This window comes from Pseudonaja textilis, chromosome 4 (assembly GCF_049901715.1).
Source record: "Pseudonaja textilis isolate UNSWEBS1 chromosome 4, rPseTex1.2, whole genome shotgun sequence".
In the NCBI taxonomy this organism is placed as follows: domain Eukaryota; kingdom Metazoa; phylum Chordata; class Lepidosauria; order Squamata; family Elapidae; genus Pseudonaja; species Pseudonaja textilis.
In genome coordinates this window covers 21,040,056-21,067,909 of record NC_141993.1, presented here as the reverse complement: position 1 = coordinate 21,067,909, position 27,854 = coordinate 21,040,056, and the positions used below count along the sequence as shown (strand labels likewise).

Below are 27,854 nucleotides of genomic sequence, written 5' to 3'. Positions count from 1 at the left end.
TAATCATGCCATTTGCAAAATGATTTCGTGGTGACATTACCATCAGTCTGGCTGGTGAAAACCACAGTGACAACATCATCACATTCTGTGCTCAGCACATTGAGCTACAAGCACGTACCACAGTTCTTGTCCATATCCTTTCATTTAAGATTGATGTTTGTCATATCTTCCTGAAATGCAACAGTGATGGCATAATGGCGTAATTCAAATGACGTAGCTGGCATCAGTTTGATCTTACTTGCCACTTCATATGGATGCTCAATTGTAATACCAGAGGTTTCAAACATTACAATCAACTTTCATGCTAAGTGTGATTTTTCAAATCCTTGTCCTCCCTCACTGGTGTTGATGCCATTTTAGAATAGCATATGTGATCTTAATGCACTTATATTCAGGACTTAAAAAAGATCCTTACAGGTAATCCTCAACTAATGACCACAACTGAGCCCAAAAATTCTGTTGCTAAGCGAGACGGTTAAGTAAATCTTGGTCCATTTTATGACCTCTCTTGCCACAGCTATTATATAAATTACTGCAGTTGTTAAGTTAGTAACACAGTTGCTAAATGAATCTGGCTTCCCCATTGACTTTACTTGTTAGAAGGTCACGAAAGGGGATCTAAATGATCACGGGACACTGCAATCGTCAAAGATTGTGCCATAACATAGAACATCAACAGAGCTGGATGGGACCTTGGAGGTCTTCTAGTCCAAGCCCCTGCTCTAGCTGGAGACCCTGTACCATTTCTGACAAATAGTACAGGGTCTCCAATCTTGAAGGGCACCAATACCAGAATGTTGTGGTTAGCTGGTAGCAGGTGCAGATGGCTAAGGAGAGTGATGACTCTGATGAAGGGCCAGGACCATCAGAGAGTGGACTGATGCCTTCAGAGATTGTGGGGGCTGGCAGCAGTGATGAGCAGGTTCCTGAGCAGCCTGTGCCAAGTGCATGTGCACAAAGGATTACTCAGAGGAAAGAACAATTACAGCAGCACAGGAAACTCGGGAGTAAGGTTGCAAGGTAATGACCCCCTCCCTCAAGAGGATAAAAGCCGGGTTTGGAAAAGCATTCTTTGCAGACAGCAAAGAAGCTCTGAAGTTCAACTTGTGGACATCTTAGTTCATGTTTGGAGAATCTTGTAAATTAGTTCTTATCTCTGGGTTTTTGGCAGCCTTGACAAACAACTTGGCAAGGCTCTTTCTTGTCAGAGCTAATTAGTGGAAAGCAGCCTTCAGAACAGAATTTGTTATTAAACCTTAAAAGGTGGGGGCTGCTGCCTTTGTCTGTGTTTGCTCTTTGGGAACCCGGTTGGGTCAGAACAAGTTGGAAGGGACCTTGGAGGTCTTCTAGTCCAATCCCCTGCTCTAGCATTTCAGACATATAGTACAGGGCCTCCAAACTTGACGGGCACCAATACCAGGGAAAGAACAATATGAGTCAATTGCCAAGTGTCTAAATTTTGATGATGTGACCATGGAGACGTTGCAATAGTTATAAGTGTGAAAAATGGTCATAAGTCCCTCTTTTCAGTGCTCTTTGTAACTTTGAACCATAACTAAATGAACTGGTGTCAGTCAAGGATTACCTGTATTTCATTCAGCAGCCTCATAATGTCTGGACTTCTTTCTCATAGCCAGGTTTAGAAATTTTGTTATTTATGTACCTTTTCAATCACAACTCCACTAACACTATCCAATGCCTGCTCTCCCCCATTTTCTCTATGCAATTTCTTCCATGCAGCTGCAAGTACACGAGACATCTTTCTACTTATATTCAGCCACTGACTTTAGACTGCAAATCAGAAGGGTTTTTCTTTCCAATTACAGAAGACAAACAAAATGCCAGCTATTTTGAATAGAAGTCAGGGAAAGGGATAGGAAGCATATCCATTAGTCACATGCAGAGGTCTGAAGGAGTTAAAGGTTTGAGTGATGTACTCTCTCCAAGCAAAATTTCAAGGTGAATGTTCTTGCATTGATAAACAGCAGCAAAGCAGGGTAGCATGCTCTTATTTAAGGAAAGTGGTTTCTGGGCATATATAGAGCATGCACCAATTCCCCTGACTTCAAGGTCCAGCCACCAATTGCGATGCAATGGCTTCACCTCTTTACAAGGCAGAGTGCACTTTTCTCTACACCAAAGCAGACTAAATTAATTTCAGCTGTCATATAGAACATAGCATTGAACAAGAGTGCACTTACTTCCCACAGGCTTACTATCTATAAGCCAGATATTGTAAACATACTCTATTCATCTTTTGCAATATTTTCAGTAATTAGGTACAGCGACTGTTTGTGGGATAAGGGGAGTAATCAATAATTAATGGATGAGAGTGGCAGAGAGATCATTGCAATAGCATAGTGTGAAACCCTGACTCCAAATCCATTCTTCTACCTCTCATTGGAAGGGATTGAGGGCTTCTGCTTGATCAAAATAATTGTTGAAAATATAACCCCTAGAATAGGATGAAACAATCAGTTTTCGGCCTTCTTGAAGGTCTGTGGATGTCACAAGGATTTAGAGAAACAGTGAGGTGGTTGGCACATGCTGCATTAGCTAAAATGCAGCTAATTTTATTCCTCACATCTTACCATTGACTATGCTAGCTAAACTTGATAGACATTGGAGTTCAACAAGAAAATTCTCTCGGTGTGTTTTAAGGATACAAATGCAAGGCAAAGTTTGTTAATTAGCAACTCTCTTTTTTTCTGATCAGATCATCTCTATTATGGAGAGGACGGGGAGAAAAGACAAGAAAGCCTTGACACATCAGAACAGAAAAGATCCATTTTCCTTATACTCAACCTAGATCAGTGGTGGTATGCTACTGGTTCAGACCAGTTGGCAGAACTGGTAGTAAAAAAAGCCTCCAACGATCAGCTGAGAGGAGAAAGAAAAGAGCAGGATCGACCATCCCATCCACTCCTATGCCTTTTTCTTTATCCTCTCAGCTGATTGGTGCTGCAGGCCTCACTCAGGCTGGTGTGTTGGAAAGCTGTTCATGTGCATTAGGTGTGTGTGTTAGGTGCATGCACAATCACCGAACCGGCAGTGGAACAGTTAGGATCCCACTGCTGGCCTGGATATTAGTTTTTCAAATATTTTATTGTCTCCATTGGAGTGAAAATAGCACCTAATGGGGTTTTTTCGGTGGAAAGAAGAAGTCAGGAAATAAATGAGCAAGATGACGAGGGATGTTGAATCATAAGGCTGAACAGGATCTTGGAGGTCTTCTAGTATGCCCAAAGCAAGAGAACTTATACCATCCTGGACAACTGGTTTTCCAATATTTTCCTAAAAACCTCCACTAATGGAGCACCCACAATTCCAGGAGGGAAGCTGTTACATTGATTAATTGTTCTTACTATCAGGAAATTCTTCCTTGGTTCCAGATTGAATCTCTCTCCGATGAGCCTTCACCCATGTGCTTCTTGTCTTGCCCTCAGGTGCTATGAACAATAAATGGACCCCCTCTTCACTGTGGTAGCCCTTTAAGTATTGAAAGGTGACTATCATGCAATTCCTAAGCCTTCTCTTCATTAAGTTAAAGAATTCCCTTAGCAATTTACCATACAATTTAGCCTCCAGACCCTTTATAATATTTGTTGTGCTTCTCTGCACTCCTTCTAGGCCTCAGCATTTTTGTGTGTGTGTATTGTGGTGGCCAGAACTGGATACGGTGTCCCAAGTGTGGCCTCACTAGTAGAATATACAGCACTTTTATCATTTCCTATGATCTTGATGATAGCGCCAAAGCGTTACCACTGTTGATCAGACCAGAGATGTTGCCAAATTGAGGGTATATCTTTTTTCATCTTTGGTGGACGTGTAAGAAAGTTAGAATATACTGGGATTATTTTGATGCAGGATATTTTAAAAGTGGAAGTATAATTGTAATGTAACCAGATACAATTTTTTTTGGAGTTAATGGGAAAACTTTTATTATATGATAATGGCAGTGAGACTTCTATATTCAAAGGTGGAAGAACTTACAAAAACCTACAATGGAAGAATGGATGGTGAAGATGATAGAATTGATTAAATGGTGAAATTGAATGAAAAATTGACTTTGGGATTTGCTGATCAGTAACATATAAGATTATTGAAGTAATGTAGACAAATGTTATCCTTAGAGCAATAGTTTGTTGTGTTTTTTAAATCTATATCTGTACTAAAGAAAGCCAGAAGTCATTCTTTTTCTATCTTTCTTACTTTATTTTTTTATTTTTTCTCCACTCTTATTTTTTTCCCCTGAGTTTGTTTTTCTTTTTTCTCTGTATTTATCTTTTAACTTTGTACTTTTTTTGGAAACCAGTGAAGTTGGAAATGATGAATATTGATTGGATCATATCAGAATCTGTATGATTTCCTCCTCAATTTTGTGAAGATACTGATTTTCATCAAGGAGCTACAGAAAACCATGGAAAGGAGGTTTGAGAGCCCCATATGGTTTGGGACCCCTTTATAGTCCATTCATTGTCAGACACTAGTCTGATATCACTTGGTGTCATGTGCGTGTCACATTTAATCCATGTAGAATGGCTATGGATTAAAATTGAGATAAGTACTGCATGCAAGACATAGGTTCCTCCTCTGAATTATTCCAAGTCTGGTTCTGCACAAGTATCCCCTTGAAGTTTTATCCTTGTGAGAGCAGATCTTGTCTGTTGTGTCTTGTTTTGGACTTGAGTTGATATTAAGCGATGTGGATTTCTGGCCATTTTCTTTGCACTTCCCTGCATATGGCTGACTTTGAAGGCTGTATGACAACTATAATAGGCAAGCCTACTGAAATTGCAATACTGAACATCCTTTAATCCATTTTTCAGAAGAGTAATGGGGCACTACTTGGCCATTTGTTGAAAGATAATTAAACAGAATGCAGATCTGTCACGGGAAAAAGAGCCCAAACATTATCTTTTTAAAGCACATATGTTTTGACAGAAACCCTAAAGGAAAAAAAAAGAAAGGAAAGAAACTATAGTAGTGACAAAGAGACAGTGTAATTTGGTCTGAGTTTAGAGTGATAGTGGGAAAAGGCAGCTTTTAAGCCATCTGTCCCCACTGAAGCCTTGGAAAATTTCCAGAGTCCTCAATAAGTTTCTATCTAGGAATCATTGCAAGGGGATTCTTGAGAAGAATTATATCAACATATATGGGTATATAGATTTGTGTTTGTATATCTGAACAGGATATTTCACAGACCCTGCTTCTGAGCTATAAGAAACCTATATAAGATCAAGAAATCTGAATATGTGCTATGACCAATGAAATCCAGTCTAACTTTACATAAATATAGCTCCTTCTGAGAAGACTAGATAGCAATGCAGAACAAATCTGATTTTTCTAGTTTCCAAATAATGACAATTTTTAATCTGAAGGGTCCTTGGTACTCCCTGAGCTTGCTTGTGTACTTGCAGAAGTTTCATTACCCAAACTAGGTAACCTCATCTGTGCTAGTAAGGGGAGCTATTTGCTGTCAGTTTATATATTCTGGTGGCTTGCCCTGTCAGTGTTGGTGAAGGAGCTCTTAGAGATTCTTTGGTTGGGCTGCTGGCTGCTGGCTACTTTGGCAGGCTCTTGATTGAGGTATTGTGTACTTGATTGTTGGTCTAATGTTAACATTGGAGTTAATCTATGCTGATCTGGGTACTTATTGATGGTGGAGAAGTGCTTGGGTCTTTTTGCTTCCTTTTGAGCTGGTTGGTTGTCTTGTTTGCATAGTCTCTAGATGTTAATTTTTATGTGTTTATTTGGCCAGGCCAAATCCAAAAACACCAGGGAATTTCTAGAAGCCTGGCACATTGACAAATTAGCCATCAATAAATAAGGTAAAGTTTCCCTTGCACATACATGCTAGTTGTTTCCAGCTCTACGGGGCTGGAAACAAATCTGAAGAGCCAGTGCTGTCCAAAAACATCTTTGTGGTCATATGGCTGGCATGACTAAATGCCGAAGGTACATCTTGTTACCTTCCCATCAAAGTTTACTTGCTTTCAAACTGCTAGGTTGGCGGAAGCTGGGACAAATAATGGGAGCTCACTCCATTACGCGGCGCTAGGGATTTGAACTGCCAAACTGCCGACCTTTCTGATCAACAAGCTCAGCATCTTAGCCACTGACCCACCATGTCCTGAACATCAATAAATACATAGACATTAATAACATCTACAGACAAAATAGACAATCAACCAGAGAATCAGAAACAGAGAAAGTGAAATATTAAAGTTATTGTAATGTAAAATAAATTATATTTATTTACCTGATAGAGAAAAAAGACTAGGTATATTGGACTGACATGCGTACAGACATTTTGTGAATCTTTATTTTTTGGCTAGTTGGTATCCCTTTACGAATTCAAAGCATTTTGACCTTTTGAGCAGAATAAAACATTTTTTTTTCATAATTCTTTTTGATGCCACCTGTCAACATCTCCCAAGCTATTCTGAAAAACTCAGGTGGATAATTGCCAAAAATGATTCACTTTATGCAGGTGTTCATTTTTGTCTGTGTCTGTCTGTCTGTCTGTCTGTCTGTCTGTCAGATCATTGTTTGCAGAGATGGATAGATATGACTTTTATTGAGACCAATTTAATGAACGAACTCTCCAAAACTCTGGTCTCCAACACAGTCCATGGGGGTATTAATATATCTGTTGATATCTTTCTTGGCTCCTTTCAAGCTTTCTTCCCATTTGTCTGTTAACATCCTTATGTATTTTTTAAACTGTATATAAGTTTTATGATTTATTTTTAAATGGAAAATTGACATTTTTCTAAGCAAAACACAATTTTCAGTATTACCTTTGTTTTCTAGAATGTCTCTGATTCCCGTGTCCAAAATCCATGCTCGTCTTGAAAGGAAGTTTGCTTGTTATGAATGATTGTGTTGAAGTTTTACCTCCTTTGTTTCTATTTAGTGAGTGTGTTTATTCTGTCTGTGTATGGATCTTTGTAACTTCATTAAATTAATGTTGTTTCCAAAATAGGATTGTATTGAAGATCACTGACTTCAGCTATGGGTATGCAGAGAGACAAATCACCATATCTGCATCGTCTACCTTGTCTCTTCCTGATTCCCCATCACTCTTCTCCTTTCTTGTGTAATGTGAGCACCATAAAGATTGGCTGTGTTAGAGACTGTAGAACGAGTGTGAATTCTGACTTTAGGGAACGAATGTGGAAGGGGGTTCTTGAAAGAGAAACTTTCCTTCTAGTTTGTGAAAATCATTGCCTTTGGTGGACACTAGCATTACACAATATGATGGAAAAAGTTTATTGAATCCCAAACTGAATATAATTTATCAGTGCACTAAATGGACAATTATAATTTATAAATAATTTATCAATTATCGATACATGATGCTGATCAATATTTTCCCAACTAATGTAAGCAAGGAAGTTATTTAAATTAGTGTTCAGATAGTTAACCAAAGTTGTTTGGCAGCTTCATGATTCCAGCAATAATTTACAATGTAGAAAACATGAGAAGTAGCAGGCAGATAGGAACAAATAAAACAATGAACCGTAGAGAAGTTTTTAAATTCTACATACATATGTACAAAGAGAGATTTTTAAAAAATTTATTAAATGTGTATGTCACCCATCTCACCATCAATGTCTTTGGAGATTCGCAGTCATCCAGGTCATGGCTGTCTCAAAGGTGATTTTTTTTCAAAAGGCAACTGGACTTTCTGTGTTTTTTCTCTTGAAGATCTTTCACTTCTCATCCAAGAAGCTTCTTCAGTTCTGACTGAATGGTAGATAATGGAAGGATTTATATTTCTTAGGCAAATATGGTGCACCTTTGGGATCTCACTATCAGGTGTCTCTGGGCAGGTTACAATGCATTGATTTCTTTTCATCTCTTATTTTATAATTTACAAACGTTGGGTTTTGATCATTTGATTTAATCCATCTTGTCATGGAATATCTTTACAGTTTCAAACTCATGGCCTAGGGGCCAAATCTGGTGCACAGGGTGTTTAGATCTATGGGCCACCCTGGAAACAGTGAAGGACTGGTCTGTGGTGCCTCTGCCAGTGAAAACGGAGCTCGGGACGGTTGCAGGCAGCCCTCCTGAGCTCCGTTTTCACTGGTAGAGGGTTGCAGGAGGACACTGCAGCCAAAAACAGAGCTTGGGAGCCCATTTTCTCAGGCCACCATTGGCACCCCAACATGAGTGATATTGAACTGGCCATGCCCATCCTGGCCATGCCCACTCCAATCCCCACCCCACCCCGAGGTCAAACACAACCATGATACTCAATGAAATCGAGTTTGACACTCTTGGTTTAGAAGATGAATTAGGCTGTTCTTTGAAAGTCATGGAAGTTTATGTCTTGGTTGGCTTTTTTATCCAACGGTCATATTTTGACTTCTCTTGATGTTTGGTCTGCCGGTCCATTCAAGCATGCTGTTGTATTTTCATGGGTATATACATTAAATGGGTTATGTGTACTTAGACCAAACATTCATTTAGATTCAAAGAAGATCTTGGACAATTTGAAATAGGTTTTCATCTTTAGGGTTTTGGAAGATAGGAATTTTGGAGAGAACTTTAAAAAATGGGAAAGATCAATTTATACTTCATGAAAGCACCAATAATTGTCAATGAAGAATCTAACAAAACTCTGTGAGATGCAAAAAGGAACAAGATAGGATTGCCCACTGTGTCCTCTCTTTTTTATATTTGTTTTTAAAATATTAAACAGAGAAAGAAGATCCAAGAATTGTGGGGATAAAGATTTAAAAAGAGGCTTACAAGATAAGGGCTTTTTACAGATGATTTGGTGTTGGTTTTAGAAGATCTCTTAAAGAGAAATGAAACATTCATGGGGAATTTAAAAGAATTTGGTACAGTAGGAGGTTTCAAGATTAATAAACAGAAGATGAAAATGTTAACAAAAATATGAAAATAGAAGCTCAAAGAGACCTGATGAATAAAATGAGTTTTATGATTGATAAGAATGTATCTGGTATCACTATGATAAATATGAATTGTATGTTATTTCAAAAGAATTATGTTAAGACAGAATGAAATTTAAAAAGATATGCTAATATGAGAGAAATTACAACTGTCATTGCTGGGGAGAATTTCTGTGAGGAGAAGGAATATTTTGCTTAGAATTGTTTTTGTTTTAGACAATACCTGTTTTGACAACTGATGAACCACTTAAAGAATGACAGAAGGTTATATCTAAATTTGTGTGGTGGGGAAAAAAAAACATAAGTTAAATATAAGAGCTTCGGTGGCAAAGTGGTTAAAGTGCAGTACCGCAGGCTACTTCTGCTGACTGCCAGTTGACTGCAATTTGGCAGTTCAAATCCCACCAGGCTCAGGGTTGACTCAGCCTTCCACTCTTCCAAGGTCAGTAAAATGAGGACCCAAACTATTGGGGGCAATATGTTGACTCTGTAAACTGCTTAGAGAGGGCTATAAAGCACTGTAAAGCGGTATATAAATCTAATTGCTATAACGTACTAAAAGAGAAGTATTGGGTTTACCTGATTTGAAATTGTATGTTGTAGTTTTCTGTTTTAGAGTCATTGCTGCTAAGATATAGAAGACTCTTGGAGGTAGAACAATATAACCTGAGGTTTGGGTGGCATGGATATCTGTGGTACAATAAAGTTAAGGTTAATGTGGATTTTAAAAATCATTGTTAGTTGTGCTATACTAAGGATTTGGAATAGATTCAAACCCAGCTTGGGCCTGAGAACATTTTTGTAGTTGTTGGCATGAAAAGCATTTTACAGATAAGAAATAATAGGCAAATATTAACTTATTGTAAAATACTAAACTTTTGTCAGGGGGAATGTAAAATAAAATCAAGAAAGGAACTTGATTTGGTAGATGAATACATTGTTTTTGTACTTACAGCTATTAAAAATATTTAAACTAGGGAAAAGAGGTTTTGAATATTGTAAGACTGAGTTTGAAATACAGTTGTGTACAAATGAACATATAATTGATAAAATTGGAAACTTCATTGAAATTTGAAACAGAAGAAAAGTAAGTGAAAGAACAATTGATAAAGTAGGCTAATTTTTTTTGGTTATAATATCCAGATGGAAGAATGGCAAAATATTTGGCTCAAAGGACTTAAATTTATATTGTAATTTTAAATAAAAATTTTTATAAGATGATATATTTTCAGTATATGTCATTACAGAAATTGTCTAGAATGTATAAAGGCACATCAGATTTATGTTGGACATTAGTACAAGACAAGGCATTTATTGTATATAGTGGATGTATGAAAAAACTAGAAAATTTTGGATTTAAATACACACACTGATTGGAATGATTTTTAAAGATTAATATACAAATGAAAGCCAAGTTTTTTATTTTGGGACTGATGGAAAAATAGTCATGGAATTTTGTTTTTATACATGATAATTGAAGCAACGTTACTCATAATGGAGGAATGCTTGGTGAAGATGTTACAACTAGATGAGATGGCTAAATTGACTTGTTGGTGATTGGAAAGGATTTATAGACTTTTTGCTTAAAAGAGAAAAAATGAATTTACAATTTATGGTTTTAATGATTAAACAGAATAGAATAGAAAGAAAAGAGTTTTGTTATAACTGCATAGTAAGAGATAAATTTATAATTATACTTAAAATTGTGGTAAAGTTCAAAAGCTACTTCTTTGTATTTTTTCTCTTTCTTTCCTTTTCTCTTTTCTTGCACTTTTATATATCCCTTTGATTTCCTTTTTCTCACATTATATCAGTTTTTAGTTTTTTTAAAAAAAACATTTAATACTATTATGCAAACAAGAACTTTTTTTTTTTTTTACTCCGAAGATATGTTTCTGTTTATAATTTTTGACTGGCTACTAAAGAAACAAAAAGTTGAACTTAAAAGATCAAATGTGATAATTCATAATACTAAACTCAAATTTGAACACTGTGACTTGGTAACACTTAAATATGCTAATAGTGTTTTGTAACCGGCACCAAAAGTTATGGGTTATGAATCCCTTTTCCTGATGGGATGACAGCTTACTAGTTAGCAGAATGGCACACAGGTTGACATGCTTTATTGAAGACAAGTGGAGAAGAATTCCTAAAAGACCTGTAAGCATCTGAAGAGAAATAACTCCAGAAACATCAACTGTGAAACAAGCTGTTGCTATTTTGAGCTGATATGCTGTCTCTGCTGGCATTCAGAAGGATATTCTGTGTTTCTTAATCTTGTAAGAATTTGAACATATCCCATAAACTATATCTTAGTCTTCTGTATAGTTGACTTTTAGAAAGCACATATTTTTCCCCACCTAATTATCTCACATGGAGACTAGAACCGAAGCAAGGCTTTGCATCTACCATAGTACGTGAGATTCTAGGCAAGAGGCATTATAAAATGATGGTAACTACAGACATTTACAGATAATTACCTCCTATAGATACCATTTTATCAGTTGTAGTACCTGGCCTTCTTATACCTATGCTCTGGTCCCATTTTGGGTCACTATGCATAGCAAAAAGGAAGTTGACATTTTAATTTTCTGGAATATTTTGGAATTATACTACATCACAGCCATTGTCAGAAAGAAAAATATTTGTTCCTTTGCCAACATGAAAGGGAACAATGATTAAGTTTTAGTAAGGTAGGAGTTTATCCTATGGTGAGGGCCATCCTCATCATAGATTTATTCATTGCTACTTCAATTTAATAATAATTGGAGTTCCTCTTCTGTTTACACTTAAGCCAACCTACTAATAGACAAACCTCAATCCAACATTGATTGTATCCACACCATCTTCTTCTACACCTGAAGAAAGGAAGCTACTTGAAGAGATGCACAGTGGCCCATCATCTCACTGTCAAACAGTGACAGTTTCTGTCCTTTGTGAGCAAACCTTTTCCTACATCTGGCCATCAGAACCTTGCTTGTGGGTCTCAGCTTCCAAAACTGTAAAGCTAAATTTCAGTACCAAAAATGATCTGTTGGCAAAAGAGGATTTGCTTGTTTGTTTGTCATAGGGTGGAAAGGTGGGTAATTCTTCAGATTGGAGAGTAGGAATAAGGGTAGGAATAGAAGCAATCTGTCTCCTACAAGATTTTTGACCTTAAAAGTTCCCCAAAACCAAAATCTGGCCTTCTTCTCTCTCTCTCTCTCTCTCTCTGTGTGTGTGTGTGTGTGTGTGAAGTATAAATAGGATGATACATTTTGGGCATGCTTCATCCATTGGTATCGCTAGATGACTGCATGGTCCTTAGAAGATCAAATATTTAGTTGCAAACTTTATCGACTCAGAGCCTATTTATCCAAATTTCTACTGAAATCTGGAGATCTGATCCTATTCTGAAACTTCTTTCCTGCTATGTGACAGTCATCAGGGTATTTGTTTTAGATCCATCAAGGAGGTCCACCAGAGAAGGCAGGATCATTTGAAAATGGAAGAAGCTATTCTTAATACACTCCTATTATTGTTCTGGTTAGTGTAAGGGTAAAACATTGGAAGTAATTTATCCCACTGATCAAAGTGTTTCTGTAACACTGACTTTCTGTGTCTACTGGCTTCTGTCAGCCTCCTTTTCTTTGTGAAGGTCATTACATGAAATCACATTAAGCACACTGAATACAAATGTCTTCTTCTCTGAAAGTTTCACAATGCATTTCCATTTTTATTCTCTGTTGTAAATAAATATATGGAATGACTGAATAGATAAATGGAAGTGCCAAATCCAGTGACTTTTCCTTAATAAAAATTATCTGTTGAAAATTTGGGAAGGTCACTTAAAAAGTAGTTTGGATGTTTGGCATTTAGTCCTCAGAACAATGCATTATTAGATGTAATATTATTACTAGAGTTGTCCAAATGAGACACAGAGAGAAAGGACTATTGCAAACTTTGTGCATTGTTATGCTTATTCAGGCTCTGTTATGTTCTCGCTGTAATAAATATTGGAAAAAGGCAAAGAGCTGAATATAGTTGTGTTATTCAATGGATATGTGCCATTTCACCACAACAATTGATTCTTAATCTCCATCCCAGGTAGTCTTACATCTGTTCTGAATGTACCATATTTGGGCAACAGAGTGGATTTGGAAAACAGAATGATATAGTGAGTCCCACTGCAGGAGCGAAAGGTTATTTCTGTTGTGTTCAGCAAAACCCTTAATTTAATGGAAGGACGTACTGTAGTATATTTGGACAAGCAAACAGAATTGGGAATAGAGAAAAAATCTCAGAAGAAAATAGTCCTTGCCCTGTTCAAACTGACCCCATCTTCAAATTATAGCTTGTTTAGTCTTAGAACTACACATATCAATTGTGGCCATTAAGAAACTACCAGTTTCAGAACCGACCAAATTAAATCCAGATTACTCTGAAAGTAATTTAATCGGACTCTGCCCAGTTCCTGAGCAAACCTTGAAAAATAGAAAAAATATCCTTCTCTAGGTTGACAGGAGAAAACCAGAAATGGAAAACTTTTTGTTTGGTTGGTTTTAATCAGAGTTGGGTGAAATTTTTTCTCTCTCTCTTACCAAAGAGAAAGAGGATTGAAACATGCTACCATAGGGAGAAAAATGCTTATTGTTATCTCCTCCAATGTGGGAATCTGAAAGAGAACGTCAGGGTAGATCTTAAGGGCTGGGTAGATACATAAACAGGCATGATGACCAATCTACTTGCTCTGTTTTCAACTTCTAGCTGCTTTATTTTCAACTATAGTTTTCAGGCCATTTTTGATAGTTTCTTCAATATTTTACAATCAGGCTCATGGTACAGTGCATTGCAATAATCCAAAAGAGAAAGTATCAGTGTGTGGATAATTGTAGGCTATCTCTATCCAGGCAATGTGTGATGACCCAGAGTGGGATGCAAAAGCAACAAAGTCACAAAAACAGGTGAAGTCCCTTTAATTCCTTCAACGTGCCTTCAAAAGTCCAATTATCATTGACTGGAGAAAAAACTCCTCCACAAACAATTGCGAAAAGGAAGAACTTCCATTCAAACTCAAAATACATTTAAATTATAAATAGAATAAAACAACACAAACCACACTGAAGCAATTAATGAGACAAGGCAGGATAAGGGCTTGAAGATATCCACTGATATCAAAATACACACACTGGGAAGGAGCCAGACCTCAGATAAGAACTGACAAACTAGAAATTTCCATGCTTTGTTTCCAGCACGGGCCCATGTGCAGTTTGTCCTTTTAAACAGTCCTCACAGCTACAGTCTATGAAGGGGATCAAGGCCATTTCCTCCCCTGTAGACCATGCCATTCATGTTTCTCTCTTATCCTCTCCTCCCTGCATGCCCTAAGATGAAGAGGGGATGGGCCTGGGTCTTCCTCTGAATGCCTGGCCAGCCTATGTCCTTCCCCAGTTTCCTCCACAACTTCCGGAGTCACACTCCCACTCCCTGTCCCTGTTTCTCCTCTCCCTCAGAGTCAGATTCGAACAGGGGCATGTCACAATGTCATAGTTTTCAATCATGCTGAGAACACGGACTATGGGCCACTGAAGCTATCTGGGTTTCTAGTGATAGTGATGGTTCTAGGAGAACCACCATCAGGTTCCAAGTAATGCAATCATTATAAAACAAACTCAGAGGCATTGTGATTCCTCAAAGAACAATTTTATTTAATTACACCATCTTGGCATTAACTGGTGGAAAGCCAGTACTGAAAGTTTTCTGGCTTTCCATGTCACTATAATTAGAATTTACTCATTTTTCCAAAACGATATGTCACATTGTCTAACCAGGATATGGAATAGTTTCCTGCACTCCTCCTTCCTTTGGCCAAGCAGCCATTGGAATCAGCTGACTCATCACCCAGCTATATGGTTTTGCTCCATCCACCACAGTTCTCCCTCCCTTCCAGTTCTCAAGCGTGTCAAGCTGAATTCATAAAATTCCACCACCAAACTAAATTCAGGCTTGACAACCAAGCTGTGAAACTGCTTGACAGGGTTCTGGCCAACGCCCTAAGTCTCAAGCCATTTAGCAAGAAAAATCCAGTTGTTTATTAGGAGCACCATGTCGGCACTACCTAGGTGAAGCCAGCTCTGACTTCACCCATTTCACGACTTGCCTCTGACCTTGTATCTCCCGCCCTCAAAAGTGTGTATCACCAGTCACATTTCCCAATGATGAAATTTTGCAGGTCATAGAAGTCATTCCCTCCAGCTGTTGTGGGTCTCCGTGGAAATGGTCTTGGCTTCTGCTCACTAGGCTGTGTTTTGTTTTGACTGAGATATGAATTCCTTGGTGTAGCTGTGAGGCGTGATTTCCCATCTCCCTGCCTATGGCAACTTGAGAGCAGATCAGGAAAGCTTCACAAGTTGACACTGCTCCTTTAGAGCAGGTGTGGATTCCTCCAGCATCACTCATACTGGAGTGATGCCCACCAACTATACTAAAGCCTGTTTACTGTCCATTAATCTGCCTTAGCACTGCTTCGTAATGCCAACCACCTCACCCGTATTAGATGAAAAGAACAGGTAAAGGTGGGTGTCATCTGCTTACTAACGCACCTCAATAAGTGCTCAATAACCACATCCCCAGATGCCTTTTCTCAAAAATGTTATGTAGATGTTAAAAAGTCTAGGAGATAAAATGGAGCCCTGAAGACTCCATGGCCAACCACTATGAAGCTAAGAAATTGTGTTGCAACATGTCTCCAAAGGGGGAAATCATATGATGGAATGCAATAAGGAAGGAGCGCATTCCAAGAAAATTTACATGCCACCCACTTTCTTAACCATTCTGAGCAGCTTACAAAAACATGTAAAGATAATCACAAGGAATTGTAACAAATGAAAAAAAAAATAACACAAAATGCTTAGCAGGAAAACATTAAAACATTCATGCATTCAAAGGCATGGACTAGATCCAGATGTGCTGATGGCACAATTCCACAAAATGAAGAATTGGTGGAGCAATTCTTGAGCATTATGAGGAATCAGAATAGAGATGGAAGGGATCTTGGAGATCTTCTAGTCAAACCCTCTGCTCAAGCAGGAAACCCTATGCCATTTCAGAAACAGTAGGTGGCTGTCCACCTACCATATTTTTTATTAAAAATATCCATTGATGAAGCACCTAAAACTTCTGAAGGCAAGCTGGTTAATTGTTGTCACTATTAGGAAGTTTCTCCTTAATTCCAGGTTGCTTCTCTCTTTAATTAATGTCCATCATTTTTTTCTAGTCTTGCCTTCTGGTGCTTTGTGGAAGCCTCTCAAATACTGGAATATTGCTATTCCAGTTATTTTGATCCTCGTCATTTTTTTCTCTAGACTGGCCATACCCAATTCCTGCAACTGTTCTTCATATACTTTTGTCTCCAGGCTCTTAATCATATTGTTTGCTCTTCTCTGTACTTTTTCCAAAATCTCAACATCTTTTTTGTTATGTGGTGACCAAAACTGGATGCAGTATTCCAGGTGTGGTCTTACTAAGGTTTTATAAAGGTTTTACTAATACATCACATGATTTTGATTCTATGTCTGTGTTTATACAATCAGGGATGGTATTAGTTTTTTCTGGCTGCTGCTGCACACTGCATGAATGAAACCCAAGTAACAAAAGTAATCCTAAAGATACAGAAAAGAGCATATCTAACTCTCATCCACAAGGAATCTGAACCAACTTCAACTGATTAGAACAGTTTTCTTACTGATTTTAATCACAAGATAATCACAATAATATTAGGTGTATGTATATCAAGTCTCAAACAGATAAGTCACTGAAGATTTATGCAAAGAAAAGAGATTTGTCAGGGATAATTATGCAGGGAAATTGGACAAACAGTTGTAGGTATAAGAGATTAATTTGGTATATTTTCCATACAATAAATAACTTCAGTTGGATAATACAGTTTGCAAAATATCATCATGCAACAGCTAAGATAAGAATCTTGTATAATCATGAGGTGGCAAGAATAAAGTCAAGATCTCCCACCCCCATTTATCAAAAAAATCTTGAAAGACATAGTAGCTGTCTTCTTCTGATTTTTCCAGATGCAGATTACAGTTTCACCACTCTTAATGGCTATGGGGAACCAACCAGCCATGGTCTTATTACACAAGCAAGTTAGAGTGATGTCAAACTAATGAGATGTGTTTCATGATGTCATGATGCACCATATATATCACATGAAGAGTTCTCCACTTGTCTACTCGTTGCAGAATACCTTATGTCACCAGACTCGAAATTCTAGACCGAGAAAACCTACAACTACGTCGCCTCAGGTCCGATCTAAATATATTATATAAAATAATACATTGCAATGTCCTACCTGTCAATGAGTACTTCAGCTTCAACCATAACAATACAAGAGCACACAATAGATACAAACTCAAAGTTAACCACACCAAACTTGATTGCAGGAAATACGACTTCAGCAACAGAGTGGTCAATGTCTGGAATACTCTACCTGATTGTGGTTTCTTCCCCAAACCCCAAAAACTTTAACCTAAGACTGTCTACTATTGACCTCACCCCTTTCCTAAGAGGTCTGTAGGGGGTGTGCATAAGTGCATCAATGTACCTATCGTGCCTGTCCTATTGTTTCTTTTATTTTTTTATTTTTCTTATTTGTATCCATGTATTCATAACTATGATTTTACTTATACCTATTATCTTGTAAGCAATTGACAAAAATAAATAAATAAGATAAAAATAAATAAATATCAGGATGTAACTGTTCCAAGATATTTGATAAAAGTCCATACATTACTTCAGGGGTGGGCTTCAGGGTTCGCACGGGTTTGGGCGATCCTTTAGCTAAGAGTCTACAGAGTTCAGCGAACCCATAAATCCCACCCCTGGCTGTCCCCATCCACCCCACCAATCCCGCCCTGTCCCACCACTCCCACCCTATCCCTCCCCACCCAGGAGTCTCCATGCAGCCTGTTATGTCCTGAGGACTCAAGGAGTTCTCACTCAGGTCCACTCACTTTGTGTGGGCGATATTCCCCCATTCCCATTGGTTGGTTCTCCCCAGCAGCCAGCTATAAAAGCAGGCTGCGGGGTCCAACTGGTTGCTGATTGCTGCGAGCCAGTTCCAGGCTTGGCAAGCACGGTCAGCCCTTTATTTGTAAAATAAAGTACTGTTGCACTCATGCTCTGGTTCAGCCTCTCATTGCTCAAACTTAACACTGGCGACGAGGATGGGATGGCTACCAGATGCACCTTGCAACCGCTGAGTCACTAGCCACCGATCCGCAGCCCAGAGAGAGCGATCGGCTGGCGATAAGGGAAACGCTGATCCGCAGCCAGAGAGAGCGGTCAGCTAACAAAACGAGCGATCAAAAAGAGCAAACGCAGATCCGCAGCCAGAGAAAGCGGTCTGAGTCAAAAAGTTAGAAGCGTCTGTAGCCGCTTGTTAGCCCCGCTACGGGGAAAGTGAAGCGCTGCGAGCCGCAGCCGCTCTGCATTTGGCGCGAAATTCAAACGGGTGTCATTTGAATTTCGAGCCAGTAGGAACCACAGCACAGCGCTGTAGAGAGTCACTAACGCCCACTTTTTGGCGCGAATCAAGACACCTCCAACGGCTAGCAGCCAACGTGGTAACCCAGAGAGAGAAAGAGAGGGTAGCAAAAACCTCTCCAGAGCTGATATCACTAGTAACTCACGGCGCTCGTAGTCCCAGAGAGATTTTTCCGCAGGTAGCCCAGCCGTTCCAGCACCATGAGTTCCAACCCAGTATTCCCAGCGTTTAAACCAGACGAAGAGAAGTGGGAATCGTATAAGAACTGTTTCAATCATTACATCGATGCGGTCGGCCTGGCGGATGCGGGAGAGCATCGGAAAAAATCCTATTTCCTAATCTACTGCGGAACCACCGTTTACGATACCGCCGCAGCACTCGTAGCGCCGAGAGAATTGAAAAACGTTCCGTGGTCCGAGTTGCTTGAGATCCTCACTAACCACTACGCTCCCAGGCCTTCACAAATCGCCAGGAGGTTCACGTTCCGTATGAGGAAGCAATCAAGTAAGGAGACCATCAATCAATATATGGCCGCCCTCAGAACAGCAGCCCTGCACTGCGGGTTTGGAACATACCTGGAGGACATGCTCCTCGATCAATTAGTTTGTGGGGTCAAGGATCTCAACCTACAGAGGCGACTGCTAGCTAAAAAAGACCTCAACCTTGCGCAAGCGGTAGAGGAGGCCCTAGCAGCCGAGCTAGCAACGAACTCAGCCACCGAAATTCAGGGCCCAAGTGCCAAGCTAGCATTGTTCCCAGTCCATTCCGAAGAGGTGGAAGCGGAGGAAGCCCACAACGATGAGAACGATGTCCATCGCCTCACCAATGACAGACGGTCGCAGGTAGGGGCCAAACAAGAATACACCGGTCCACCCAAGCACATCACACTGTGCCTAGCCTGTGGGGATCACATCAAAGGGCCACCTGCAAGTTTAAAGGAGCCGTTTGCAACAACTGCCATAAGAGGGGGCACATTGCGAGAGTCTGCCAAGCCCCCAAAGCGCTGCACACAGACCTCCGTCCTCGCACTCGGGACCACAGAGGCAAGTATTAAACTGTCGCACGCACCGCCTTGCCAGGCGTACTTGTCACACTGTTAGTAAAATTTCTCTCTCCGTTTCCCTAGAAGGTAAACCGTGCCACATGGAGGTTGACACAGGGTCAGCGCTCTCAATAATCTCGTGGAACACCCTCAAGAGACTCCACCCCAGCCTATCTACTACCCGGCTTCAGAGATGCCAGTTCGGTCTGAAGGACTACCAGGGGAAGGCCATTCCCGTGATCGGCAGAGGCAAGTTCTTTGTCAGTTTTAGAGTTTTTAAAGGCCACCTACCTCTAGTGGTAGTTAACGGCAATCTACCCACCTTATTGGGGCTCGATTGGTTTCCCCACCTCGGCCTAGGGTTAACAGGAGTCCATGCTGTCTCAACCTCAGACACTGACTCCTTATTCGCTGACTACGCAGATGTGTTCAGCGAGGAGCTGGGGTGTTATAATGGAACCCCCATCTTGTTCACCGTTGACCCCCAGGCAGTCCCAATCAGATTAAAACCACGTAGAGTTCCATTTGCTATTCGACCAAAACTAGACGCTGAATTGGATAAACTACTAAAACAAGGGGTCATTGAGCCAACAGATTTCGCCAAGTGGGAGACGCCCATTGTCACACCCTCAAAAAGATGGTAGCCTGAGAATTTGCTCGGACTACAAGACAACAATCAATAAATATTTACAAGTTAGCGCCTACCCTGTGCCCGTCATTCAGCACTTATTGCACACATTCGAACCGGGCAGTATTTTTGCTAAATTGGACATGTCTCAAGCATATCAACAGTTCCCTGTTGATAACCAAACAGCGGAACTTCAGACCATCGTCACTCACAGGGTGCCTTCCGATGCAAGCGTCTCCAATTTGGCGTAAGTGTTGCCCGGGTATTTTTCAGTCCCTCATGGAGCCGGATTTTACAGGGCCTCCCTGGTGTAGTACCCTACTTGACGACATCTTGGTCTCGGCCAGGGACAGACCCCAACTCTTCCAGAGAGTGCGAGTAGTATTAGAGAGGTTCAGACAGCATGGCCTCAAGTTAAAAAAAAAGAAAAATGCGCCATTGCCACTAGACAGGTGGACTTTCTGGGTTATAAAATTGACGCCTCTGGCATTCACCCCCTGGAGTCCAAGGTTAGGGCGATCCACGAAGCTCCCACACCGACCTCCAAAACGGAGCTACAAGCTTTCTTGGGGCTCCTAAACTTTTATGCATCCTTCTTGCCCCATAAAGCCTCAGTAGCCGAACCCCTACACAGATTACTAGACAAAAAGTCACCGTGGCACTGGGGGCACAAAGAAGACCAGGCGTTTAACGCCGTCAAATCACTACTTACGTCAGAGGCAGTGCTCATCCATTCGACCCCAACCTTCCTTTAGTACTGGCAGCAGACGCATCCCCTTTTGGAATTGGGGCGGTCCTTAGTCACCGACTCGCCAATGGCGCCGAGGCCCCCATCGCCTTTTTCTCCAGGACGCTCTCGGCCATGGAGCGAAATTACAGCCAAATAGACAAGGAAGCCCTAGCAGCTGTTGCAGCCGTGAAAAAGTTTCACGAATTCCTTTTGGCCACTTCTTGAACTGGTCACCGACCATAAGCCCCTCCTGGGCCTACTGGCCGGCGACAAACAGACACCTCAAGTCCTCTCCCCTAGGATGACAAGGTGGACACTTTTCCTAGCGGCCTACTCATACAAACTTATCCACCGCCCGGGCAAAACTCTATCCCACGCTGACGCGCTCAGTCGCTGCCCTTACCCGCTCCGGCTGAAGACCCAGCTCCTGTCAATGCCATTTTCGAAATCACCCAGTTGGACCTGCCCATCACCGCCCTTGACATCGCCGCCAAAACCAAGGCAGACCAAACGCTCGCCCAGGTGCTCGACTGGGTGAGGAGGGGGTGGCCGGGAGGCAACATTGATAACAAATTCGCACCCTTTAAGACTCGCATGCAGGAGCTGTCCAGTTTGCAGGGTTGTCTACTGTGGGGCACTCGAGTGGTCATTCCGACCTCGCTGCGTACCCGAGTCCTGGAGCGTTGCACGAGGGACACCCGGCATTGTGAGAATGAAGGCATTAGCACGCAGCTACGTGTGGTGGCGGGTCTAAACGAGGACATTGTCAATTGGGTAAGTTCCTGCAGCATTTGCCAGGAATCCCGTCCTGCTCCCCCCATCGCCACCCCTACCAGATGGGAGAGCGCCAGCGCCCCTGGTCTAGAATCCATATCGATCTGGCCGGCCCGTGCATGGAAAGATGTTCCTAGTGGTCGTGGACGCTTACTCCAAATGGATAGACGTGGCACAGCTATCCACGACCACCACACTAGCAATCACCAACGTGTTAACGCGCCTGTTCGTTACACATGGACTACCCGACTCCTTGGTCTCCGATAATGGCCCACAGTTCGCATCAGTAGAATTCAGCCGTTTTGCAGCCAACCTAGGCATTCGCCACATTTTCACAGCCCCATTTCACCCTGCGAGTAATGGGTTGGCTGAAAGAGCCGTCAGGACCACCAAAGAGGCCCTCGCTAGGTTTGGCAGAGATGACTGGCACCACAAACTCTCACGGTTCCTGATGAGCCAGCACTCAACCCACTGTGCAGTCACCAATAAGTCCCCAGCGGAACTTCTGATGGGCCGGCGCCTGAGGACTGTATTAGATAGACTGCACCCACAATACTGCCCTGACTCTCCCTCGCTTCCACTTCGGGGTTAGACATTTTATGTTACAGGAGCCGATATTCGCAAGGAATTTCGCTGGGGACCCACTTTGGATTCCGGGCGAGGTCATCGCCATCACCGGGCCGAGATCGTATAGAGTCAGGCTGGAGGATGGTCGCGTCTGGAGGAGACACATAGACCAACTCAGAAGGCGCCTCAGCAACCTCGCAAACAAGAATCCAGAGTCTCCAGTCGAAGGGGAACCGTCTCATCCGCCGCCCAGCCACACCGCACCCAGCGACCAGTCTGCGCCAGCGGTCGTTCCGGTCAGCCCAAACTTGGACAACAGCGCCCAGAGAGTTGACCAACCTGATCCAACCCACGAGAGCTCGACCCCAGTAACCAACCCGGTGGTTTCCGAGGATGCCCAGTCCAGAGAGAGTGTTGGCGACACTATGCCAGCTCAACCGTCACAGACTGATACCGAACAGACAGACAATGTTCCCGAGTTGCGCCGCTCCGGGCGCCAACACAAACCCCCGTCTACCTCAAGGACTATGCGTGTTCGCATCTGGGGGGAAGGGGTGTTATGTCCTGAGGACTCAAGGAGTTCTCACTCAGGTCCACTCACTTTGTGTGGGCGATATTCCCCCATTCCCATTGGTTGGTTCTCCCCAGCAGCCAGCTATAAAAGCAGGCTGCGGGGTCCAACTGGTTGCTGATTGCTGCGAGCCAGTTCCAGGCTTGGCAAGCACGGTCAGCCCTTTATTTGTAAAATAAAGTACTGTTGCACTCATGCTCTGGTTCAGCCTCTCATTGCTCAAACTTAACACAGCCCATTTTGGATGCCAGATAAGTACAGGGCCTGTGTGGAGGCTTGGGGAGGGGGAAAAAATGGTCCTCCCGGAAGCTCCAAAAGACCAGAAATGGCCCCATTTCCAGCCTCCACAAGGCCTCTGGAGCCCGGGAGAGGCCATTTTTGCCCTCCTGGAGGCTCAAGGAAAAGCTTCCAAAACACAGGGAGGGCAAAAATGTCCCCCCCACACAGTGGTGCAGGAGGCCACTAGGCCACACCCACCATGGCCATGCCCACCCAGCAATCAGGCAGAGAACTGGTTGCTGAAATTTTTGAAGCCCACTCCTGCATTACTTCATATGCTGCCTCATGATATTAATATCACTATCAGGAACCAGCATTACTAACACAGCTCTGGGGAAAAAAAACATGTTATAGATTACTACTTTTCTGTTATCAGCAAGAAAGATACAGTGATCTTGAAAAGAATTGCTTCTCCTAGTAATCATATTTCAGGTATGTTCTCTGCCAGCCAAATGCAGGATGATCTGCTACAAGGTACAAAAGGAAAGGCCAAGATTTCATGGTTTTCATTTTCCTGGGCTATACCACAAGTCTCAGACATTCTCCAGTAAAAAAAACCAAACAAACACCTTCTCCCTGCAAGAATACTTGTAGAGTCTGGGTCAAAGTTCAGGTATAATTTTCTTGATATATTGCTTTTTTCATAACATGAGCAGGGAAACAGCCAAAACTGTAATCTCTCAGATGAATTTTGGAGCACATAACAAGGAAAATAGTTTATATATATATGTGTGTGTGTCTGTGTGCCTGTCTGTCTGTCTGTCTGTCTTTGGTTATTCAGGTTTTCTCCCACGTAAAATTGGAAGTATCTAGGCGACATTTCGATGAAGTCTCATTCATCATCTTCAGGCTTGTGTCTTCAGCTTCAGCCCCCACCCGATCAAGTCACACCCCCACTAGCAGTTAAAAGGAAGAAGCAGCTGCAAGCTCACATTACTCTGAGAAGCACAAAGACACAAGCCTGAAGATGATGAATGAGACTTCCATCGAAATATCGCCTAGATACTTCCAATTTTATGTGGGAGAAAACCTGAATAACCAAAGATACACACACACACGTGTGTGTGTGTATCTTTGGTTATTCGGGTTTTCTTAAACTTAAGAATATATATTTTCTTAAGTTTTCACGGGTACTTACAGGTATGGCATTCAGCTTTGTTCGGGTATTTTCCCACGTCATTGTACTTGTGCTTTTAAAGTTGTAGCAACGTTTCGGCAGAATCTCATGATGGCAGATGAGATTTTGCTGAAACGTTGCTACAACTTTAAAAGCACAACTACAATGACTTGGGAAAATACCCGAACAAAAGCACAACTACAATGACTTGGGAAAATACCCGAACAAAGCTGAATCACACACACACACACACACATATATGTACATATGTTTTCTTAAGTTTTCGCGGGTACTTACATTTATGGCATTCGGCTTTGCTCGGGTATTTTCCCACGTCATAGTAGTTGTGCTTTTAAAGTTGTAGCGCTACAACTTTAAAAGCACTACTATGAAGTGGGAAAATACCCAAGCAAAGCCAAATGCCATATATATATATCAAGACTGCTTTCAAAACAGACAGAAATTATATATATATATATATATATATATATATATATATATATATATATATATATATATATATATATATATATATATATATATATATTTGTTTTCTGAGGTTCTCATGGGTATTTGTATGTGGATCTTTGGTTGTTCGGGTTTTCTCCGCGTAAGATTCAAAGTATCTAGGCAACGTTTCGATGAAGTCTCATTCATCATCTTCAGGCTTCTGTCTCCGGCTCTGTGCTTCTCAGAGTAATGTGAGATTGCAGCTGCTTCCTCCTTTTATACACACACACACACACACACACACACACAAATACCCGCGAGAACTTCAATATATATATATATATATTTCTGTCTGTTTTGAAAGCAGTCTTGATGTGATGCCTGTGTAGTATCTTACTGATTTTGTCTGTGGTACCTCTTAGGTAGGGCAGGACAGCTGTTCCATAGGTTTGTTCATCTTTTAGGTCTCCATTATGTCTCAGTGTGTTTTTGTGGATCAGGCCTGTGATTTTGCTTTTGTGGAAGCTGTTGGCTTTCAGTACTTTAGTCAGGGTGCATAGTTCAGTCTTTATGTGTCTTGTCTGCCAGGCGTTTGGTTCCGGGAATTAATGTTTTGGCCATGGAGTTTATCTGTGCTGGTCGTGGAATTGGGTGTTGGGGAAGTGGTTGGTGTGTTTTCTTCTGGTATATGGTGTGCCATCTGTTTTTTTGTAGATTAGTACATCTAGGAATGGTAGTTGTTTGTTTGTTTCCATTTCCATGGTTACACATAAACACACATACAGTGTATGTGTTTATGACACATAAACACACATAGACACACATGGCAGATGAGATTCTGCTGAAACATCGCTACAACTTTAAAAGCACAGCTACTATGACGTGGGAAAATAACCCGAGCAAAGCCGAATGCCATACATGTAAGTACCCGCGAAAATTTAAGAATATATATATATATATATATATATATATATATATTCTCTATAACTAACTATAACTATATGTGTATGTATATATATGCATATAACTATATATCTATATATAAAAAACTGTATAACTATATATAACTATAACTATAACTGAACTATATATGTACTGCATCTTATAAGTTCTCATCCATAGTATGTTGCATTTGCTGTCTGAGAAAATGGCATCTCCCTGTAGACAAAATGAGCTCTGAAGTATACATAAATTCCAAGAATTGCAACAAAAGTCCTATTAAAATAGATAATGATACTATAGATTTTTTTTTAAAAAAAGGCTTTGTGTGATATTTTCTTTCCGCTGACACTGTATGTGATTAAAGATGTGTTATGAAATTTTATATCCCCATATAAACAATAGACTTTCAAGAATGCTTTATGCCCTCTGGGGAAGACAAAATGCATAATGACACACATTGAGAAGATGGAAGATAGGCACTGTTGTAGGAGATATTTTTATGAACAAAGGGTTATTCAATTTTACATGTTTTAAATGTAGCTAAATACTAATTAATTCTAGGAAATATATTTATCAATTCAACTCTTCTCTGAGGTAGTTATATTTGAATGTTTGAACTTTGAAGGAAAGAGAAAGATATTAACTGGAGCATAAATGTTCTGAAAATAGGTTTATATTTGGCCTTCAAAAGTTCAAGATTTTTAAAGTTTTTTTTTCTTTCTCTAAAGTCTGGGATATTTTTATCTGGAGGTGAACTTGTACTTATAAAACCTGTATTATATTACCAACTGCCATAATTAGGAAATTTAAAATGGAAAATGATGTTGAATGGCAGGAACAAACAGAATGAGGGAAATTGTTGTGTATCTATTGCATCCTAAACCCAAACTGTGCTCCAAATCATTTGACAAAGTGACTAAATTATGAAATGCTGTGGACATGGTATACTTGGATTTTAGTAGGGCATTTGACAAAATAGACCACAACCTACTTCTTGATAAGCTAGAACAATGTGGGATAGACAGCATCACCACCAGATGGATTTGTTATTGGCTAACAAGCCACACTCAACATGTACTCTTTAATGGAATTACATTTAGATGGAGGGAAGTAAGCAATGGAGTACCACAAGCTTCCGACTTAGGCCCAACAGTCTTCAACATTTTCATATACAATTTAGATGAGGGAATAGAAGGGGAACTCATCACATTTGCAGATGACACAATACTGGCAGGAATAGGCAACACCCCAGAAGACAAGCTCAAGATCCAGATGGATCTTGACAAACTTGATCCCTAACAAATTAAATTTAATGTAGATAAAACTAAGGTTTTACACTTAGGCAAGAAAAGCCAAATGCACAGGTACAGATTAGGTGAAACCTAGCTCAATAGCAGTAATTGTTGAAGAAGGTTGGGGGTGGGGGATAGAATGGTTCTCAGGGAAGGCAGAGGAAGGCGTCCTATTTCAGTGGTGTTGAGTAAAAGGAGATATGGGAGACGAGAGAGGGCAGGCATGGGGAACATGACCTCAGTGTTTTGTACCTATCTCATGTTCTGCCCCATTGCACTCACCTCATTTTCCTGGTCAGCAGATCTGTGGTGGCCTTGGTTTTAGACTACTGCTTTTAAATGTGAGATCAGCTTGCAATAAGGCTAGCCTTATTGCCGATTTGATCCTCAAAGGGAAGGCTGATCTGGCTTGGATAACTGAAACTTGGCTGAACCCAGAGGGAGGCATTCCTCTTGCAGAAATGTGCCAATGGGTTATCCAGCATAGCACCAGTCTAGACCTCAGGCCTGGGGAGGAGGTGTGGCTATTGTCATCAGAGAATCTCTAGTAGCCTCCAGAGGCACTGTTCAACAAGTCCCTGGCTGTGAGACCTTTTTTCTTAGATTGGGCTCAAGGAATCAGGTGGGATTGCTGCTGCTATACCAGCCACCCTGCTGCATGGCAGCTTCCCTTCCTGGGCTCCTGAACCTCACCGCAGGACTGGCAGTGGAATTCCCCAGGCTTATAGTTCTGGGGGATTTCAACCTGTCTTCTCTGGGGTCGGAGGTAGCCCGAGATTTTATAGAAACCATGAATTCCATAGGCCTGTCCCAGATTATCCAGAGCCCGACTAATAATAGTGGTCACACTTCCGATTTTGTGTTCTTGTCAGAGCAGTGTCTATGTTACCCGGAATTGGTAGACTTCTCCTTGGTCCCCTTGTCATGGTCAGATCAGTCTGGTGGCAATGAGTTTCTCAAAATCTGCATCTCCCCGCAGGGAGGCAGGACTTATTAG

At 41.0% G+C, this 27,854-nt stretch overlaps 1 pseudogene; it reads left to right on the top strand.

The window, feature by feature from the left end:
- The first annotated feature begins 823 nt into the window (after positions 1 to 823).
- LOC148125768 (uncharacterized) lies at positions 824 to 27,854 on the top strand (annotated as a pseudogene).